The 12,360-nt window shown below is 41.8% G+C and overlaps 1 protein-coding gene across 5 annotated transcripts in view; it reads right to left on the bottom strand.

The window, feature by feature from the left end:
* Positions 1-12,360, bottom strand: part of LDB2 (LIM domain binding 2) — a 284,373-nt gene that overhangs the window by 42,981 nt on the left and 229,032 nt on the right. The window lies entirely within an intron of this gene.

Below are 12,360 nucleotides of genomic sequence, written 5' to 3'. Positions count from 1 at the left end.
CTTTTATAGTCTAAACTTTTTCTTCAAATCAGATCCCCAAGTTGATATTTGCTCCTTTGGGCTCATCTAAGAACTATAATCTGTGACTAAATCAAATTCATTTTCTCTTGGCACAAAAAGTATCCACAATGAAAATAACCATTTATTTTTTTGTTCATGCAGCATGGCATGTTCATGGCTAGGAATTGCCCAAGGGAATGGGAAAATTAATTTCAAGAAACTGGATTTTATAGGTACAAAAGCCCTCTGAATAAATGAAAAAATATGCAACTACATTTGGATAAAAGGAAATATACACTTGGATTTCAATGAAGGTTGTATTAAAATGCTACAAAGTACAGTATTAAGGATTCCATTTTGGGGGACATTTGCCACGTTGCACAGAGTTTTAGCTGTGCAGCTCCTGGTACTAGAAGTGAAACAACTCAGCTGAAACTGTGCAACACTCTGAAAATGCACCCTTTTCCCAAAACTCAACCCACAAAAAGCCTCAGGTAGGCATTGCTGCACACATTATTCAAAATACCTACTCGTAGCTATCACCTCCACACTAGCCAGGCTAGGGTGCAATCAGGAAGGCCTAAATGCAACTGGAGTTGCAGCTAGCAAGGGATGTGAAGGGTAACAAGAAGGGTTTCTACAGATACGTTAGAAACAAGAAAAAGGTCAGGGAAAGTGAGGGACGCTTAATGAATGGGGGAGGCAACCTAGTGACAGATGATGTGGAAAAAGCTGAAGTACTCAATGCTTTTTTTTGCCTCGGTCTTCACAGACAAGGTCAGCTCCCACACTGCTGTCCTGGGCAACACAGTATGGGGAGGAGGTGAGCAGCCCTCAGTGGTGAAAGAACAGGTTAAGGACTATTTAGAAAAGCTGGACATGCACAAGTCCATGGGTCCGGATCTAATGCATCCAAAGGTGCTGAGGGAGTTGGCTGATGTGATTGCAGAGCCATTGGCCATTATCTTTGAAAACTTGTCGCGATTGGGGGAGGTTCCGGACGATTGGATAAAGGCAAATATAGTGCCCATCTTTAAAAAAGAGAAGAAGGAGAACCCAGGGAACTACAGACCAGTCAGCCTCACCTCAATCCCTGGAAAAATCATGGAGCAGGTCCTCAAGGAAAAAATTTTGAAGCACTTGGAGGAGAGGAAGGTGATCAGGAACAGTCAACATGGATTCACCAAAGGCAAGTCATGCATGACCAATCTGATTGCCTTCTATGATGAGATAACTGGCTCTGTGGATATGGGGAAAGCAGTGGATGTGATACATCTTGACTTTAGCAAAGCTTTTGATATGGTCTCCCACAGTATTCTCGCCAGGATGTTAAAAAAGTATGGATTGGATGAATGGACTATAAGGTGGATAGAAAGCTGGCTAGATCGTTGGGCTCAACGGGTAGTGATCAATGGCTCGATGTCTAGTTGGCAGCCGGTATCAAGCGGAGTGCCCCAGAGGTCTGTCCTGGGGCCGGTTTTGTTCAACATCTTTATTGATGATCTGGATGATGGGATGGATTGCACACTCAGCAAGTTCGCAGATGTCACTAAGCTGGGGGGAGAGAGATAGGGTCCAGAGTGACCTAGATAAATTGGAGGATTGGGCCAAAAGAAATCTGATGAGGTTCAACGAGGTCAAGTGCAGAGTCCCGCACTTAGGACGGAAGAATCCCATGCACCGCTACAGGCCGGGGACCGACTGGCTAAGCAGCAGTTCTGCAGAAAAGGACCTGGGGATTACAGTGGATGAGAAGCTGAATATGAGTCAGCAGTGTGCCCTTGTTGCCAAGAAGGCTAATGGCATATTGGGCTGCATTAGTAGGAGCATTGCCAGCAGATCGAGGAACGTGATTATTCCCCTCTATTCGGCACTGGTGAGGCCACCCACCTGGAGTATTGCATCCAGTTTTGGGCTCTCCACTACAGAAAGGATGTGGACAAATTGCAGAGAGTCCAGCGGAGGGCAACGAAAATGATCGGGTGTTGGGGCTCATGACTTATGAGGAGAGGCTGAGGGAACTGGGCTTGTTTAGTCTGCAGAAGAGAAGAGTGAGGGGGGGTTTGATAGCAGCCTTCACTACCTGAAAGGGGCTCCAAAGAGGATGGAGCTAGGCTGTTCTCAGTGGTGGCAGATGACAGAACAAGGAGCAATGGTCTCAAATTGCAGTTGGGGAGGTCTAGGTTGGATATTAGGAAACACTATTTCACTGGGAGGGTGGTGAAGCACTGGAATGGGTTACCTAGGGAGGTGGTGGAATCTCCATCCTTAAAGGTTTTTAAGGCCTGGCTTGAGAAAGTCCTGGCTGGGATGATTTAGTTGGTGTTGGTCCTGCTTTGAGCAGGGGGTTGGACTAGATGACCTCCTGAGGTCTCTTCCAACCTTAATCTTCTATGATTCTAAACACGTTTTCCAGCTATTATATAAGGTAAACACAAGCTTACAGCTATTTATTTACTGTCCTTGATCCATGTGCTGAAATTCCACTAACTTCAATAGAAGCTTTGCATGGAAACCAAAGGCAATTTACAAAAACACTTAGCTATACATAAAAGACAAGGGGGTGAGGTAATATCTTTTACTGGACCAACTTTTGTTGGTAAGAGAGACAAACTTTTGAGCTACACAGAGCTCTTCTTCAGGTCTAGGAAAGGTATTGAGAGTGTCACAGCTAAATACAAGATCAAAGTGATAGTTCAGCATACGTAGTTTGCACATATTCTAAAGCAGTATTTCTCAACCTTTTTGATACCAGGGACAGACTTGCTGCCTTCCTAAACTGTCAGGGAGATCTCAGGGACTGGTGCCAGTGTTGATCACTGTAGCAGTGGAGCTATGTCTGCATCCTGAAAGAAATCTTTCCTGAACCCTCTCTTCTGGCCTTCAAGCAACCCTCCAACTGCTCCTAGCTCATCATCAGAAGCCAGCTCCCCACAGACCAGGACATGCCTATCACAACATGTGCTGTACTTCATCCAGTGCACTAAATGCCCCAACAACAACTATGGAGGTGAAATCTGACAATCACTACGCTCTTGAATGAACTTACACAGGAAAATGATAAAAATCAAAAACACCCTATCACCTGTGGGTGAGCACTTTTCACAAAGTGATCACTCTGTATCTGACCTCTCAGTCCTCATCCTCAAAGTAAACCTGCACAACACTTTCAAAAGATGAGCCTGGGAGCATAAACTCATTACTCTGCTAGACACTAAAAATCATGGACTGAACAGAGATACTGGATTTACAGCTTATTACAACAATCTGCAACCCATTAACCCCCAATTTAGTCCTATGACTACAGGGGTCTTAATGGGCCACTTCACCTTGAATGGTCCCTTAGAATATATACTAACTACTTATCTATGCATAACAGGTTAAATACGTTTGAAGAGAATATTTTATATTAGCCCAACAGGCTGTTAAATCCCTGACACCTAAGATTCACAAACATGTTTAAAAATCATGATGGGTATCATACATATTTATATGCAAGCTCAAATGAAGTAGAGTCACAAAGCAACCCTGTGTATACAAACTTATTTTAGCATTGGCTTGACATTCTCAGTTAAATACCATAAAATACGGTAAATTCTCGATGGGCCAGTTTCTGCTCTCACAACCATATAAATCAGCAGTAAATCCACTAAAGTCAACAGTTACAACAATGTACAGCTGGTGTATGAGAGATCAAAATCAGACCCAATTGCTGTAATTTTCTTAGAGTCGTAGATAAAGACTGGAAAACTTACAGCCCAGGATAAGACTGGGTATTCAGCACTTTCTAACAATCAGGCCTCTTCAAGTTGTCTCAGGTTGGATATCTCAGAGCTGAGAAACCCAGTCACTTTTGAAAATCTTGGCTTACATTTTTATTTAGGGCCCATTGCTATTTTTTCTAATAGAAAGTGGTGAGACTACTTTCCAGTTTTGGGAACATTTGGGTGTACAAGACAAAGCAAACTCAAAACAAGAGCTACAAAGCTACTCGAATCCAACACAATGGTTAATTTTGTAACTACAATTGTTATATATGCTTTCTCACTTCAGTTAATAGTCACATCAAAGTACCATTGCCTTGTCTGTCTCCTTAGCTGTTCTTGAGTGGATTCACAGAGTTTAACCAAATCATCATAAAGAGAAAGTTAAACTACAAGAAATAAAATAGTTACATTTGCTGTTAAGGATCCTTTTGGCTGCTCAGGCTTTGGTCCTTCGCGAAACAGGAAAAACATACTGATGCTGAGTTTTTTACATTAATTCATGCTATTTACACAGTCTGCCATTTAATATTAGTGAATGGTGGCTGTTCACTTATAGTGAAATTCACTCCTGCCTACATAAAGCTAGAGTAATCAGGCTTTGTGCAAGAATATAAACACAGGTGGAGGGGATGGAATTTGTCTTCCCAGCTTGCCAGCAGACCATGTAACTGCAATGCAGCTCTTTTGCAGCTAATAATTCAGACTATGGAATACCCTATGCAGACCTAGTGCAGTGATTTTAAGCCACTGGATTTGCATCAGTACCTATTCCTTGACCGCCTTCGAGTACACATCCCTCTCTGCACATTCCTATTTGCATCAGGCACACCACTGGTATTTGATAAACAACAAATCATTCTACCATTCTGACTGCCTGGAACAAAATGTTGGGATTGGCACTGCCAGGTCCTCATATAAATCCTACTTCCCTAATTCTCATGTCTTAGTACTATTTATGATTGTATTGCATTCTAGTATAGGTTTTTCATCCTGTCCTCTAAAAACTGCCCTAAGGCTCTATTCTTGGCCCTCTTACTTGTTCTCCTTCTATCTTATCTCCCAAGATAACATTCCTAACATTCTCTCTTCCATCTTTCTGTCTTTTTCTAAACTGCCCACATCATGCTATACCCTGATTTCCCACTCCTGAATGCTTCAGAAACTGAAGACCTCTTTGTCTCAATCTCTCTGTCATCCTCTCATTCTCTTTAATCTAGACCTTAATTTTGCTCCCAAGGTCATGTGTTTGTATGTCCACAGTGCACCAATAGTCAGTTTGAATTCATGCACAATATATCTTGCCTTTAGGACTCTCTTAAAATAAGAGCCAAGAGCCCATCACAGTGTCCTGTATGTGAAAATTTGCCTTCACTACTTCTGCAATATTGCTAGAATTTGTCTTGGCCTCACTTGAAATTTTTAATGCTTTAATCACTTATTCCCTTGCTGTCACCTTTCTCTCTTGTTTATTGTCTTCCTAAATTCCTATTATCTAGAGAAACAAATACTATGCCAAGAAACAGAATTGATCATCCATATCTATACTATTGGCATCTGCACTGGCTTCCTATACATCTCAAAATCCCATTAAAAATTGCCTTCCTAGTTTTCAAAATTCTTGAGACACTTGCTCCAGCCTACTTTTCCTCTATCTGCCTAAGCTTCCCCATCTACAAAATATGTATCCCTTTTTGTAAAGTGCTTTGAGATTGATGGATGAAAAGTGTTACACAAGGGACAATTATTATTAACAACAACTTTATGACCTTGTATCCATCTCTTGACTCTGTTACCCCAGATTTGGTCTCCTCTTTACAATATTGCTTAGTTGGATGTTCATCTTTTACTTGAGCTGGCCCATTTTTCTGGAACTGATTTGCCCTCTGTCCCCCTCCCTTTCATCTTGATCACTTCTTTTCTATAAACTGTTTCTTAAGAACTTCTTTTCCCCTTTCTCTTCAGCTTATGATGGATGGATTCTTGCTGTAAAGCGTTTTGTGACATTGTATATTAGAGGATGTTATATTTTTTAAAAACTACCTTGTATTTGATTGTCAAAGACGCATATTTAATCAAATTTTCCATTCAGAAAGTACCAGCCTATTTTATCCTACAAAGAGACAGACACACAAAAGGGAGGGATGCAAGCTACTGTGATTGCCACTAAAATAAACACTTCCTGCAATATAGTGTTTGCCTTACTAGAAATTCCATGGCAGGATCACCTGACTAAGAACATAAGAATGGCCATACTGGGTCAGACCAAAGGTCCATCAAGCCCAGTATCCTGTCTTCTGACAGTGACCAATGCCAGGTACTTCAGAGGGTATGAACAGAACAGGTTATTATCAAGTGATCCATCCACTGTAGCCCATTCCCAGCTTCTGGCAGCACAGATTATAGGCAGCACAAGTAGACTGTAGATTCCTCTGGCTAACATTGTCTGGCATTTTCAATTATAATATCCTCCTTTCAGTTGCTTATAACTTTGCCAAACTCAATCCATTTGGACCGAAATTTCTCATGGACGGTGCGTTTCTCTCAGGCTGAAGGTTTCTGGAAAGTTTCGGGTAAAATGATTTAGCCATTTCTGAGAATGAGATTAAGGGGAAATAAATTTGTTTTGCACAGGTTAAAAAATAAAACTATCATAACTGATTTGTTGAAAAGTTCTGGCACCTCCATGCTTTGGAGCAGTGACTAAACATTTGGCAGGAAGGTCACCTAGTGTCACCTAGTGTCAGGGCTGTGCCTTTTGCTGTCCCCATGAAAAATCACCCAAATTTGGCCAAATTATAAATCTCAGTTTTTATGTGCTCTGCAGAGACTTGTTAGTTCATCAGCTAAATCAGTGGTTTCCAAACTTGTTCCGCCGCTTGTGCAGGGAAAGCCCCTGGCGGGCCGGGACGGTTTGTTTACCTGCCGCGTCCGCAGGTTTGGCCGATTGCTGCTCCCAGTGGCCGTGGTTCGCTGCTCCAGGCCAATGGGAGCTGCTGGAAGTGGCGGCCAGTACGTCCCTTGGCCCGCGCCATTTCCAGCAGCTCCCATTGGCCTGGAGCAGCGAACCGCGGCCACTGGGAGCCACGACCGGCCAAACCTGCGGATGTGGCAGGTATACAAACTGGCCCGGCCCGCCAGGCCACTACACAAGTGGTGGAATGAGTTTGGGAACCACTGAGCTAAATCTCTGGAGATTTCATCTGCACTGAGCATGCTCCATCCCCTCATTGCTCCTACCTGTAACTGAGCTGTGCATTCCCATCTCCACAGATCAACTGAGCATGCTCCATCCTGGGCCTGGAGGGGCTGAGCCAGACTTTCCTTGAAATTGCTCCTCCCAGCTGCATGGGGCTGTGGCAATGGAACTGTGAGCAGGCAGACTGTCTCTCCTGTGTTTCCAATGCCCCCTGATGGTGCCCAGGCAGTGAGGAGGAGGAGGAAACAGCCTGACTGGGATTCAGAGGAGGGAGGGGAGGGAGGGAAGGTAGGAGTGGGAAAGGGAGGAGGCATGGGAAGGACTCAGGAGGAGCAGGGGCATGAATTGGGTGGAGAATATCAGCTGGAGCAGGACAGAAGCCAAGCAGCAGGCAGGTAGGCGGGAGTCAGAGGAGACAGACATGTATGGTAGGAGCAGAAGGGAACAGGAAGAGGTTGAGGTGGGGGGAAGAGGCAGAAGGATCTGTAACCATTAGAGCACAATCCCTTATAGAACATGGAGTTGAACCCAAGAGTCCTGAGTCTCAACACTCCTTCACTGTCTAGGAAATTGCTGTGACACCACTGGCGCTTTGTGTCTCATCCCCTTCTAGTGGGGGGTCCACCTTCCACGGCTACCCGTTAAGTTACTCTCTTGGCTCATGTGGAGCTTCAGTAGTAGAGAACCGTGCTGTGAATCTAAAGATTCCAAACTTCCTGATGATCCATGTAAGCTGGTATGGTTCCACATTATTGAACTTTTGTTTTTTCAATTTCTACTTTTATTAAAAACACAGGAAATGACATCCAAAAATATTACAGTTGCAAAGTCAAGCTCTCAGAAGTTAGGAAATGCCAGAAATAAAGTTGGTGTCCCCCCTCTACTTCACCTGTGCGTATACATTCTGACAGTGTTTAATTACATGATCACATACTATTGTTTCTGCAGGATCTCTCTTTCAGGGCACAGGATGGACTTGCTCTGGGAATATTAGGTCCCCTCCCTCATTTGTTGCAAAAATTTGAACTCAGGTGGTGAATGAGGCAGGGAACTCCAGGAAAACAAAGAATGGCCTCATGGCTAAGGCAACTGAATTCTCCAGACTTTCTGGAGAAAAATTCAATCCCTGCTTCTGCCACAGAGTGGGCCAGTCACTTAGGGGAGGGCTACACTGCGCAGTTGTCGCCAAAACTTGTGTCTTTCGCGGGTACTTAAACCCCCCCTCCCCCCGTGAAAGACAAAAGTTTTGCCGATGCAAGAGGCAGTGTGAACGCGGCAGGATCGCTCTCCTGCCGACAAAGCTTATGCCACTCACAAAAGTGCCAACAAAATACTGCAAAAGAGCGTTCACACTTGCTGACTTTTAGTGACAAGGCTGTGTCGACACAGCCTTGACGCTAAAAGTTCTGAAGTGTAGGCAAGCCCAGAAACTAAACTTTTTGCATGGGGAAACAGTGTGTTCCTCATTTTCTTTTGATTTGCAAAAGTGCTCAGCACTCCAATTACAGAACCTCTGCTCTGAATATATGAAGTGTTATAACATTCTAAGTACTCTGAAAAATCAGACCCTAAATCTCTGAAATTGGGCACCCAGAATTAGTTGACACTTTTGACAGTTTTGGCCTTAATCCTTGGCTTCACCTTATAGGGGTGTTGTGAATATAAATTCATTAACATTTGTAAAAGACTAAGATACTACGATGAAAGCACCATAGAAAAGCCCAGGAGGAAATTAATAATTCTGTGTTCAGTGTGGGGTTTAGATGGTGTGCAGTAAATAATACATGGAACCACACACTGAATTATGAGGATAAAAAGAAATATTGAATAGCTACCCATTCAATGAGGACCATCTACCATGCGCACTAAATGAGGCAGAAGTTCTGTGGGAAAAAGTAACATGTGAACATATAATTAAGGACTATATCATAATGCACAAGGGGGAACAATTAAGAGGGAAACCTGGCACCTCCTAACTTTTGAGTGCTTGACTTTGCAACCTTAACATTCTTTTTTTATATATATATATATATATATATATATATATATATATATTTGGGTGCAATATAACAGTGAAATATTGACCAGATAGTACCACAGATAATTGCAGAACTAGGGCCAAACTTCCGGAGCAGAACCCCTAAATGACACTCAAATATTTTGTCCTAATACCCATATTTATACATGCAAACTCCTTAATGGAACATTAAAAGGAATAATTGCATACATAAGTGTATATTTTGCATGTACAAATGAAAAATGTGCATGCATAACAGGTATGCATATAAATGGTGTGGATGCAATTTAAGTGTCCCCTTTCGAAATGTTATCCCATTATATAATTTATTATGTTAGCCTTCTAAGACTAGAAGACTGAAAATGTCGAGTGAGAAACTAATTAAGTAAAAAGTGGGCTCCAGAGGTTATTGACCCCCAAATTGACATTTGCAATGGTGACATTTTGTTACTGGGGTGCATAATAGAGAATTGGCTACTTTGTAATTAAGGCTCAGATCATGGCTGGGCTTAACACAGTCATGCAGGGACATAAGGGGGGAAACGACCTCTCACTTCCCTCTCTGGCCTGCCTGGATCATTACCCAGACATTGGGTGGAGAGAGCTGACTCCACAGAGCTGGTTCTTCCTGTGCAGGGGGTGGGCGGCGGCTGGGGAATGGGCAGAGCTTTGGTTGCACTCACCCTAACACACAAGTGAGTAGAGCTGAATTGGCTTGAGGGGAAGATGGAATATCTACACCTGGTAAAGGGCTGTAACAAACTACTCCATTCCCTTCCTTCCCCAGAGAAAGGGAGAAGCAGAGGAGGAATTCTGGGCTCCTGCTGGACAGCATAGGGCTGTGCCTAAAGGTTCCATCTAGCTGCAACTGCTTTACAATGCTGGAGTGACCTTTTTCTAAACTTCCTGTATGTGAGAAATGTAGCTTTGTTTTTTTGGAATATGAAATTCTACGGCACAGGGACAGAGAGGAATTTGAGCTCTAAAATATAAAGGAATGGTACTCCAAGTATATCCCTATTGTTCAGACTTGGTTCAAGTCCATTGTAAATTAGGTGTATCTAAATTCACACCTAAGGGGAGTAGCTAAGTATCTAACAAAGCACACAGGTAACAATTTACCTATCTAAAATTCTTACAATCTGGTAGGTACTGTTCTACGGATTGTCATGTTCATCCTCTCTCTCTGTATAGGGCTCCTATTCATTACCTAGAGTGTTGATTGAGGGCAGGATATAGTTCTTAGCCTTAATATCTGATTTTTTACAATATCCATCACTTGCTAAGAAACAAAATAAAAACAATGGTTGATATTAATTTAAAACCTATGAGATATCGTTCACTGTTTCTCAGAGGACCACCAGTAACTAACGAATCCTATGCAAGAGCTACAGCAAAGCATGCTGACCCCACTGATGAGCTAATCAATTATGCTAGTACAAAACAAGGTAATAACCAAAGCAAAAGAAAACCTATGTTCTTTACAGAACCAGGAAGGAGTGGGGAGAAAACACATTTGCCAAATCCAACATGGCAAAACTGGTAGGGCAGTAAATTTTGTTTCACGTTTCCAAGAAAATATTTTTAAGATTTCTACCTCCCTCCAGCCTTTAACAAAATTAATGTTCTTCTAAGTACAGCAGCTTTATTTCCACCAACTCAAAGTGAATGAAGAAAAAACAGAGTATACAGGTAGAAGGTTTGAATAGTAGAAATTGTAATTATCCCAAATAATAGGGATATGCCATACTATAGTGTTTACAGAGTACAATATACATGCTACACCTTTATATCAGCAGTATCTTAAATCAAGGTTTAAATTCTGCTTTTAAAAAGACTGCAGCATAGCTCGCTGCTGTGTGTGCTTTGGAGAATAAAAATGATTAATTCTGCCCATCAATGAAGTTTTTTCTTATGATTATCACAAGCCTTTGCAGCATGCAGCAAAAGAAAAATGGAAATCATTTATAGGCTCATGTTTAAAACCTTATTTAAAAACACATAACAATACTAATTATTAAACACGAGAAAGGTTTAAATAAAAATCAGGTAAAATGCTGACTTTAAAAAATTTAAACATAGCTGCATTTAAGAGATTTTTTTTGCAATGAACGATTTTACAGCTCTGGGTTAAGAAGGAATTTTTATTTCAAAATTAAAAGAAGAAAGCGATGGGAAAAGAAGTAAATCAAACGGGAAGTGTATCATCTCATGTGAGCGCCAATGATGAGCTGCACATCTGAAAAGAGCAGAATGATCAATTCATCACTACAAAGCAGAAAGAAGCAGAGAGTGCCTTGAAAAAGATTTCCTTTTGGAATCACCATGGCCAAGAGTCAGCAAAAGCTTTGTACCCAGGGACCTAATGTTGTCTTTTAAACTAACAAAACTAGACTACTCTGGAAGAAAAAAAAAAAGGTAAGACTTCATCATTTAATCCCTTTCCACTTTACTGTGTATCTTCTCAGTGCTTATCTTGATACCATTTTTCTTTTTTCCCCCCCTGACAGTATGATACCAGCATGGATAGTTCATGCCAAATGTGCACTAATCTATATCTCAGAGTTTCTGCCTATCTCATTAGTCTGTCTCACATTCAACAGTTAGAGAACATGTAGCAAAGGAATTGCAAGGTGTTGGCAGTTGCTAGAGTGACAGTGTTGCGAATTCAAAATGGCACTCCCTGAACCATCTAAGATTGCACACGGAATACCACAACACATACATCTGATTGTAATATTTCTACTGGCAACAATTCTAATATGCTGTTTTATTTCACCTCAGGTTTTGTGCCAAATTCTTCTCTCAGTTCCATTGGGGGTAAACCTGCCCTGTATAACTAAGAGTAGCATTTGAGCTACTGTTTTTAATCTGATGCTAAATAAGTAAATTAGCAATGACCAACTAGTCAACTGGGGGAACAAGGGCATAGCCATAGAGACGTCTTGGTGAAATCTCACCTTAGGCTCTAGTCCTGCAAGTTATCCCTGTGCTCACATAGAGCCCCACTAATTTCAGTGGGGTTCTGCTTGGTGCAGGTCTCTGTCTGCCTGGAACATTTTGTAGAATCATGACCCCCACTGAACTGCAGCTGATTTAACTGCTATTCTGTGCAGCTCTGCATTGGGCTGATAACATTTTCATCTTCCAGAATACTCTTGTTTTTCTAAAAGCCCAAACATTTTGAATAACTATTCACTTAATTAAAAGGAAAAACAAACAGTTACTGGTGTCCACCTTGGCTTGGTGCATTGTTAGGTACCTTGCCTCATTTTAAAACTAGAAACGATTTGCATTTTAACCATAAAAATATTAACTTACCAGACTCTTATTTCAGTGTGTGCACTGTGAACCCACACAGGAGAATACTTTGAGAAAAT

Source organism: Terrapene carolina, unplaced genomic scaffold (assembly GCF_002925995.2).
Source record: "Terrapene carolina triunguis isolate 2854851 unplaced genomic scaffold, T_m_triunguis-2.0 Scaffold66, whole genome shotgun sequence".
NCBI classification, from domain to species: Eukaryota; Metazoa; Chordata; order Testudines; family Emydidae; genus Terrapene; species Terrapene triunguis.
This window is presented reverse-complemented; position numbering and strand designations above follow the sequence as displayed.